This window comes from Coregonus clupeaformis, chromosome 34 (assembly GCF_020615455.1).
Source record: "Coregonus clupeaformis isolate EN_2021a chromosome 34, ASM2061545v1, whole genome shotgun sequence".
Lineage (NCBI taxonomy): Eukaryota > Metazoa > Chordata > Actinopteri > Salmoniformes > Salmonidae > Coregonus > Coregonus clupeaformis.
In genome coordinates this window covers 7,726,913-7,737,191 of record NC_059225.1, presented here as the reverse complement: position 1 = coordinate 7,737,191, position 10,279 = coordinate 7,726,913, and the positions used below count along the sequence as shown (strand labels likewise).

At 44.8% G+C, this 10,279-nt stretch overlaps 1 pseudogene; it reads left to right on the top strand.

Annotated features, from left to right (window-relative positions):
* The window catches only part of LOC121549443, a 35,708-nt pseudogene that overhangs the window by 1,646 nt on the left and 23,783 nt on the right, over positions 1-10,279 (top strand).

Here is a 10,279-nt window from a genome sequence, read left to right as displayed (position 1 = left end):
GGGTGGCTACTTAGAAGAATCTAAAATATAAAATGTATTTGTTTAACACTTTTTTGGTTACTGCATGATTGCATATGTGTTATTTCATAGTTTTGATGTCTTCACTATTATTCTACAATGTAGAAAATAGCAAAAAATTAAGAAAAACCCTTGAATGAGTATGTGTGTCCAAACGTTTGACTGGCACTGTATATATATATATCTTTTCAGACGGATAAACACTCCCAACAGCCTACCCGACCACTCGGAGCCGTCCGCATGGTCCTAAAGCACACCTTTGCCAGTTTTTGTATCACATTCCAATGATAAAACTGTCTGGGACAAAAATGCAATTTCATAATGTGACGGGGGGAGGGGGGACATGTCCCCCCTGTCCCCAGTGAAAGTTGCGCCCCTGCTTAACATAATAAGCTCAGCAATGCACACAAGGCAGCTGACTACGCAAATGTTCGTTCCATAATGCAATTAGTGGGAAAACACTGTTGTCGAAAGGGCACTGCACATGCTAGCGGTTTCACGTGACAGAGATGAAAACGTTGTGTAGATCTAATATGTAACAACTAGCATGGGTTGCTAATTTCACTATGATTGTGCTTTTGGATACTGAACAATGAAAGAAAGTTGATATAAAATAATTGCCTCCACGGTTATGGTCTGATTTTGGCTAGGCTAATTTGAAGCAAGGTAAGACATTACTCATATGTAGTAAAACATTCAGGTTTCAAACAATTAAGTAGCTATATGTTTTCAAAATGCATACTGCCTCCAGCTCATCGCAAAGTGGTGTGTGACGAACTGATGAAGCCTGTCTTCCGTTGTCTATGCATTTGCTGTTTGAGATGCTGTAGCAGAAGCTGTCACGCTGTCTGACAGATTTTCAACTCAAAGGCTTGTTACGCTCCTGAAGTTGCCGTTAATAGGCTACACCAGTTGTCAGCAACCTTTTCCATTTGGAGTGCCAAGTTATCTTACCATTTCTACTGATCTGCGTGGAAAAGTTTAATTTCATTTATAATAAAAGTCTTCATATCTCAAAATCAATGTCATGTGGTTAATCAAAATTATTTCAAATTGAAAATGATACAAACCTAAAAAGTAACTTCTATTGCCATTGCCAACTATGTAAAACTAGCCTACATAAAGCCATCAAATAAAAACACTGAAGCCTGCAGGTAGAAAATATCCTGATAAAAAAATTAATATCCTATAAATCACATTGGCTACGCATGGCCTCTCTGCAAGGAACTTGAAACATTTTATCAACTATTGGTCCAGCCTGAAGCTTGTGCTAGCAAATGTGCAACATTGTATGAAATATTCTGGGCCCTCAGAGTTGGCCAATGGAGACTGATTTCAGAATATCTACCCTTGTACATGAGCTGAACCTAGTGTTTTGTTTTTTATCCTTATTTAACACACACATCCCTGTACTTGGTCTTAGGGTTGGTTTCCTTGCATCCTCCAAATGAAGATGGATTTCCTCCAGCCTTATAGTGCAGTACGATAGCTGAATCCCCACCTTATAGTGCAGTACGATAGCTGAATCCCCACCTTTATAGTGCAGTACGATAGCTGAATCCCCACCTTTATAGTGCAGTACGATAGCTGAATCCCACGTTATAGTGCAGTACGATAGCTGAATCCCACGTTATAGTGCAGGATGATAACTGAATCCCCACCTTATAGTGCAGTACGATAGCTGAATCCCCACCTTTATAGTGCAGTACGATAGCTGAATCCCCACCGTATAGTGCAGTACGATAGCTGAATCCCCAACTTATAGTGCAGTATGAAAGCTGAATCCCCACCTTTATAGTGCAGTACGATAGCGGAATCCCCACCTTATAGTGCAGTACGATAGCTGAATCCCCACTGAGAAAGGGAATGAATTCACCAACTACCCCACTTGTCATATCCAGCTGGGAAACTTAGCAATGCTACAGTACACCGTTGACAAATGGCCTGCGTTTTTCTGGGGGCCAATCGGACAGGTAGTCTCCAATTATCTTTCAAACATCCATTATGAGATTTTGGGCAGGCACAGCCCTGCAATTCATCACAGCATCATGGAGTTAGATGAGGTGCCTGTCAACAAGGTTTTTGTGTGTTTATACACCGACACATACCCTCGAGGGGTCACAAAACTGACTTTGATAGCTGTATTGTTTTGGGGTAATGCTTTTTTAAATATTGGTTTCATCGCTCTTCTCACAAAAGAATGATCTGTTAAGTTGGAGTTAAATTTTTTATAAAAGGAGAAATCTAAACTCTGCTGACGGCTGTTCTCCACGTGGTTCCACCGTTTTGTTTTCTCTCCTGTTTTCTTTGTTCTGTTCATTCCCAGCTGACTGTTTTGTGGCGAGGGAGCCTGAGCTTCAAGGGAATTATTCAAACCAGAAAGAACAGTGTTTGTGTTTTTCAAATGTTCGTTTTATTCCTCAATTTGTACATAGCCCTAAGACCTACTCTTGTGACAGATCCATTTCGGCAAAACATCAGAATGAGGAAAAAGGGGAACAAGGTCCATCGCTTCCAAGGCGTAGTGTGTAGTGGAAGAATGAGAGAAGGTTACACTCACAACTGGTGACTTGCAGGCGCTGAGGCCCAGCATGAGGACTCAATACGTTGTTTGGATGGCTGACCATCGACACCTTGTCTGTGGCTTTTCTCCAGGGAGGGACGTTCCCACAGAACCCTGGGAGCATGGACACCGTTGGAGGAGTGAAGACAGATGAAAACGTGAAATCGACAAAATTAATGTTTCTGTGTGAATTAAATTGTCTTTGTTTGGATTGTTCATAAAGAACAATGAATTTTGATATGTTTTGGTTGTATTGTAAGTGCTATGGATGTATTGTTAGTGTTTTGGTTGTATTGTAAGTGCTATGGATGTATTGTTACAGGGAAACTGTTATTTTGTTCATCGGACGGCGGATAGTTCAGAAAGGAGCGACACGGGTGTGCTCCTATCATTTACATTTAGTTGATTAGATTACAATCTGGTGTTTTCCTGTCTTTAGTTGTAACTAGCAAAGTGCAAAGAAATGCTAATTCAGCTTGGGGGTGACTTTCTGCTTGAGATTTGGTTAAAAGGACCGAAAAATGTGTTCATACTTTGAGAACTTGTTAGCAAGCTGTGTATAATAATACACAGTATTTTCTCTAAGAGATGATTCTGAACTGAAGACACGTGTAACCACATTAAGTCTTAGTCTATTGGTGGTAGTCATGTACTCTGAGTAGTCTGTAATGCATCATGTATTTCGTACACTGTTTGAGTGTTAATTATTTCATGACCATAAATTCTATTAGTTGAATTGAGTAAATGTATTCCTCGTTTTACAGAGTGTTCCTAAATATTCTGCTCTGTTTCTGCCTTCTCTTTTTGCCTCCAGCCAAACGAGAGTTTACTTAACTAATCTCATTCTGCCATAGATGTGTACTGTCCACAACACAAGATAAAGCCACACACAGACAGGCACAGCTCCTATCTCTCTGACCACACACAGGTGCAGCTCCTATCTCTCTGACCACACAGACAGGTGCAGCTCCTATCTCTCAGACCACACAGACAGGTGCAGCTCTTATCTCTCAGACCACACAGACAGGTGCAGCTCCTATCTCTCAGACCACACAGACAGGTGCAGCTCCTATCTCTGACCACACAGACAGGTGCAGCTCTTATCTGTCAGACCACACAGACAGGTACAGCTCCTATCTGTCAGACCACACAGACAGGTACAGCTCCTATCTGTCAGACCACACAGACAGGTACAGCTCCTATCTCTCTGACCACACAGACAGGTGCAGCTCTTATCTCTCAGACCACACAGACAGGTGCAGCTCCTATCTCTCAGACCACACAGACAGGTGCAGCTCCTATCTCTGACCACACAGACAGGTGCAGCTCTTATCTCTCTGACCACACAGACAGGTACAGCTCCTATCTGTCAGACCACACAGACAGGTACAGCTCCTATCTGTCAGACCACACAGACAGGTACAGCTCCTATCTGTCAGACCACACAGACAGGTACAGCTCCTATCTCTCTGACCACACAGACAGGTACAGCTCCTATCTGTCAGACCACATTGACAACCACACTACTGTTCTCTACACCACCCAGTTTATTGATCTATTTTTCCCTGTGACGTCTCCCCTCTTCTCCAACAGCTGTAAGCGTTTGTTTGCCATGCAAGTCTGTGATTAATTGGCTTAATAAACAAATGAATTCCCGCTAAATTACATATCCTTCCCTGCGGGCAAAATGATTGATGGGTTACGAAGGAGTCCCTGTGAATGAATGTGTGTGTTGTGTGTTTTAGGGGAGAGGGATTTGAAGAGGGAGTAGTTACAATGGAGTGAATGGATGGAGGTTGGTTGAGACGCTGTATGGGGGTTGGTTGAGACGCTGTATGGGGGTTGGTTGAGACGCTGTATGGGGGGTTGGTTGAGACGCTGTATGGGGGTTGGTTGAGACGCTGTATGGGGGTTGGTTGAGACGCTGTATGGGGGTTGGTTGAGACGCTGTATGGGGGTTGGTTGAGACGCTGTATGGAGGTTGGTTGAGACGCTGTATGGGGGTTGGTTGAGACGCTGTATGGGGGTTGGTTGAGACGCTGTATGGGGGTTGGTTGAGACGCTGTATGGAGGTTGGTTGAGACGCTGTATGGGGGTTGGTTGAGACGCTGTATGGGGGTTGGTTGAGACGCTGTATGGGGGTTGGTTGAGACGCTGTATGGGGGTTGGTTGAGACGCTGTATGGAGGTTGGTTGAGACGCTGTATGGTTGACGGTAACGCCATGATTGTGATTCTAGGAAGCTGCGATTGCACGTCACCTGTCTCTCTGGTCGTTTTTGGGACAGACGGGATCAGACCTATCCATACTGCTCTGTGTTGATACAATCTGATAGTGCTGAAGCTCTATGACCTTTCACTGTGGCTATTGGCCAGTGTAATACCGCATCACAAGTCCTAATGTGTAATACTCTAAGACACTTCGCAAATGGAGTCAGATACCGCAGCTGGAGGTTCATAAAACCTATAGCCTAATAATATCAATCACGGTTATAACGCAAAGCCAGGTTTTTAATCTGCTCTACAGTCATAAGTCTGAAATGATGGACTTCTGGTCCTGCCTGTTCAGTATGGAGTGCATTAGGTGCCTGCCTGCCTGCTGTTGTGTTCTGTCTGCCTCTCACCGTGGGTGCTCATGCATAGAGCATACCAATACGCTTGCAAAAGTGCTGGAAGACGCACGCAAGCTCAAAAACACACACACACACACACACACTCACACTCACACTCACACTCACACTCACACTCACACTCACACTCACACTCACACTCACACTCACACTCACACTCACACACTCACACTCACACTCTCTCTCTCACAGGCTGCATACTCAGGGCAGGTTAGAGGGAGCAGGATCAGAGATCTGCCAGATCACGTTCTCTCTCTCTCTCTCTCTCTCTCTCTCTCTCTCTCTCTCTCTCTCTCTCTGCCTCTCTCTCTCTCTCTCTCTCTCTCTCTCTCTCTCTCTCTCTCTCTCTCTCTCTCTCTCTCTCTCTCTCTCTCTCTCTCTCTCTCTCTCTCTCTCTCTCTCTCTCTCTCTCTCTCTCTCTCTCTCTCTCTCTCTCTCTGCCTCTCTCTCTCTGCCTCTCTCTCTCTCTCTGCCTCTCTCTCTCTCTCTCTCTCTCTCTCTCTCTGCCTCTCTCTCTCTCTCTCTCTCTCTCTCTCTCTCTCTCTCTCTCTCTCTCTCTCTCTGCCTCTCTCTCTCTCTCTCTCTCTCTCTTCTCTCTCTCTCTCTCTCTCTCTCTCTCTCTCTCTCTCTCTCTCTCTCTCTCTCCGCCTTTGTCTCTCTCTCTCGGAGATATCAATCAATTCAGGGCTTTCATTTAACTTCCCCATTCAATACAAGTGACAGTAGTGCAAATGAGAATTGAACTTTGCTGTTAGACAAAAAGCCCCCTGATAGTGGGGTGGTAGATGCCCAGTTTCCTACATACTGTACACCAAAGACATAGTGAGTGTACACAACATTAGGAACACCTTCCTAATATTGAGTTGCACCCCCCTTTTGCCCTCAGAACAGCCTCAATTCGTCAGGGCACGGACTCTACAAGGTGTCGGAAGCGTTCCACAGGGATGCTGGCCCATGTTGACTCCAATGCGTCCCACAGTTGTGTCAAGTTGGCTGGATGTCCTTTGGATGGTGGACCATTCTTGATAGACACGGGAAACTGTTGAGCGTAAAAAAACCCAGCAGTGTTGCAGTTCTTGACACACTCAAACCGGTGCGCCTGACACCTACTACCATACCCCGTTCAAAGGCACTTAAATATTTTGTCTTCCCATTCACCCTCTGAATGGCACACGTACACAATCCATGTCTCAATTGTCTCAAGGCTTAAAAATCCTTCTTTAACCTGTCTCCTCTCCTTCATCTACACTGATTGTGACATCAATAAGGGATCATAGCTTTCACCTGGATTCACCTGGTCAGTCAATGTCATGGAAAGAGCAGGTGTTCCTAATGTTTTGTACACTCAGTGTATACACACACACACACACACACACACACACACACACACATACAGAAGCTCATGAGCCCCATCAGCAACAGATGTTAATTTAATGAATTGATCATTTGTGTTTCCAACAAATGTTAGTAACATCGAATCACATCGAACCGAAACGCATCAATTCGTTCCTGTAATCAAACCGAATCTCACCGAATTGTTTCAAACTAAAACGTATTGTTCCTGTGTCGTATCGGAGCCCATCTATCTAGATACGTATCGAATCGTCTTGAGAGGGAAAGATGCACATCCTTAATGTTTCCACACTATGAGGTTAAAATGACACTCTGAAATGTTGAAAATTATGATAACGCCATTTTTGTGTAATCCTGAAATGTCATCCTGTTCAGGTGGGATGGTACTTTTGGCGAGCACAATGTGATCTGATTATAATATAGTGTGTGTGTGTGTGTGTGTGTGTGTGTGTGTGTGTGTGTGTGTGTGTGTGTGTGTGTGTGTGTGTGTGTGTGTGTGTGTGTGTCAGTCACCAGATCTCAACCCAACTGAACACTTCTATGGAGGTTCTGTAGCGGTGCCTGAGACAGCGTTTTCCACCACCATCAACAAAACACCAAATGATGGAATTTGTCCTGGAAGAATGATGTCACATCCCTCCAGGAGAGTTCCAGACACTTCTAGAATCTATGCCAAGGTGCATTGAAGCTGTTCTGGCTCGTGGTGGCCCAAAGCCCTATTAAGAGACTTTATGTTGGCGTTTCCTTTATTTTGATAGTTAACTTTATATATCTTATCTTTACTATGTACAGTATATATGTTACTCTTCTTACTATGACAGATATGTGGTTGTCCCACCTAGATACCTTAAAATGAATGCACTAACTGTAATTCGCTCTGGATAAGAGCGTCTGCTAAATGACTCAAATGTAAATATCTCTTCCAAGCGTATTGAAACAGACAGTAGGGAGGCTAACCCACTGGTCTCGTTGCAGGTGGGGATCGGCCATCTTGGAGTCGGGGAAGAACTTGTCCAAAGAGGAGAAGAAGGTGGAGAAGTGCCCTCTGCTCTTCAAGTGGCACAAGAAGCAGTACGTTGGCGCTGCCCATGGCCTGGTGGGTATCTACTGCATACTGCTGCAGGTGAGTTTAGCTCTCTTCCAGGTGTGTGTGTGTGTGTGTGTGTCCAGGTGAGTTTAGCTCTCTTCCAGGTGTGTGTGTCCAGGTGAGTTTAGCTCTCTTCCAGGTGTGTGTGTCCAGGTGAGTTTAGCTCTCTTCCAGGTGTGTGTGTGTGTGTGTGTGTGTGTGTGTGTGTGTGTGTCCAGGTGAGTTTAGCTCTCTTCCAGGTGTGTGTGTGTGTCCAGGTGAGTTTAGCTCTCTTCCAGGTGTGTGTGTGTGTGTGTGTGTGTGTCCAGGTGAGTTTAGCTCTCTTCCAGGTGTGTGTGTGTGTGTGTCCAGGTGAGTTTAGCTCTCTTCCAGGTGTGTGTGTGTGTGTGTCCAGGTGAGTTTAGCGCTCTTCCAGGTGTGTGTGTGTGTGTGTGTGTCCAAGTGAGCTTAGCTCTCTTCTAGGTGTGTGTGTGTGTGTGTCCAGGTGAGCTTAGCTCTCTTCCAGGTGTGTGTGTGTGTGTGTGTCCAGGTGAGTTTAGCGCTCTTCCAGGTGTGTGTGTGTGTGTGTGTGTCCAAGTGAGCTTAGCTCTCTTCCAGGTGTGTGTGTGTGTCCAAGTGAGCTTAGCTCTCTTCCAGGTGTGTGTGTGTGTGTGTGTCCAGGTGAGCTTAGCTCTCTTCCAGACATCACATTATCTTCAGTGTGTGTTATCGGATCAGTGTGGAAATGTGACTGCTATCTCATTGATCCAGATACACAGTACCAGCATTACCTTATAAACAGATACACAGTACCAGCATTACCTTATAAACAGATACACAGTACCAGCATTACCTTATAAACAGATACACAGTACCAGCATTACCTTATAAACAGATACACAGTACCAGCATTACCTTATAAACAGATACACAGTACCAGCATTACCTTATAAACAGATACACAGTACCAGCATTACCTTATAAACAGATACACAGTACCAGCATTACCTTATAAACAGATACACAGTACCAGCATTACCTTATAAACAGATACACAGTACCAGCATTACCTTATAAACAGATACACAGTACCAGCATTACCTTATAAACAGATACACAGTACCAGCATTACCTTATAAACAGATACACAGTACCAGCATTACCTTATAAACAGAAAGCGCTGTAGCATTGATCCAGATACACAGTACCAGCATTACCTTATAAACAGAAAGCGCTGTAGTAACAATCTTGGCCAGATTCATAATAAAATAATGCATGTCAAAGCGCTGGTTCCTGGTTGGTTCATATCCATGTCAAAGCGCTGGTTCCTGGTTGGTTCATATCCATGTCAAAGCGCTGGTTCCTGGTTGGTTCATATCCATGTCAAAGCGCTGGTTCCTGGTTGGTTCATATCCATGTCAAAGCGCTGGTTCCTGGTTGGTTCATATCCATGTCAAAGCGCTGGTTCCTGGGTGGTTCATATCCATGTTTTGCTTCAGCTAGATGCCATTTATTATCTTAATCTTGGTGTGTAATCTTAATTCACCCAGGAGATGGATTAGCCCTCATCAGAGTGGATGAATCATTTATCACAGGAAGTAAAATGAGATATAAAATATATTCAGGATCTAAACAACAACATCCCATAATGAGATCCTAGAGGCCTCATCCTCTTACACCTCCATTTACAATGGTGAATTAAATATGGATTAATTAGCTTTTTAATGACCACTGTTCTTGGATTTTATGGCAGGTGCGTGGTGGGCCATTGAGTTGTTTTGTTTTCCCCGTGGTGCTTGTCACACTGACTTGGCTCACTAGTTTTCCCTGTGGTGCTTGTTACCCTGACTTGGCTCACTAGTTTTCCCCGTGGTGCTTGTCACCCTGACTTGGCTCACTAGTTTTCCCCGTGGTGCTTGTCACCCTGACTTGGCTCACTAGTTTTCCCCGTGGTGCTTGTCACCCTGACTTGGCTCACTAGTTTTCCCCGTGTGTCACGGATTCTGCCGAGGCTGCTCCTCCTCCTTGCTCGGGCAGGCTTCGGCGTTCGTCGTCCCCGGAGTACTAGCTACTGCCGTTCGATGTTATCGGTGTTTGTTTAGTTTTGTCTGTATTGTTTACACCTGTTCGTCATTATGTTAATTGTTTCCCTTATAATTACCCCTGTCTCTCATCTGTACCTTGTGTGTGATTGTTTTCCCCTTCACGGTTGTCTATTTTGTGAGCGGGTTATTTCCTCCCTGCGTGGAGTTATTTTCTGTGTCCTTTTGGATCCTTTTCGTATTAAAAGTACGTATCCGAGAGTTCTGTGTCCTGCGCCTGACTTCGTTTACCGCCTCTCACAGACAGTCGTGACACCGTGGTGCTTGTCACCCTGACTTGGCTCACTAGTTTTCCCCGTGGTGCTTGTCACCCTGACTTGGCTCACTAGTTTTCCCCGTGGTGCTTGTCACCCTGACTTGGCTCACTAGTTTTCCCCGTGGTGCTTGTCACCCTGACTTGGCTCACTAGTTTTCCCCGTGGTGCTTGTCACCCTGACTTGGCTCACTAGTTTTCCCCGTGGTGCTTGTCACCTGACTTGGCTCACTAGTTTTCCCCTGTGGTGCTTGTCACCCTGACTTGGCTCACTAGTTTTCCACGTGGTGCTTGTC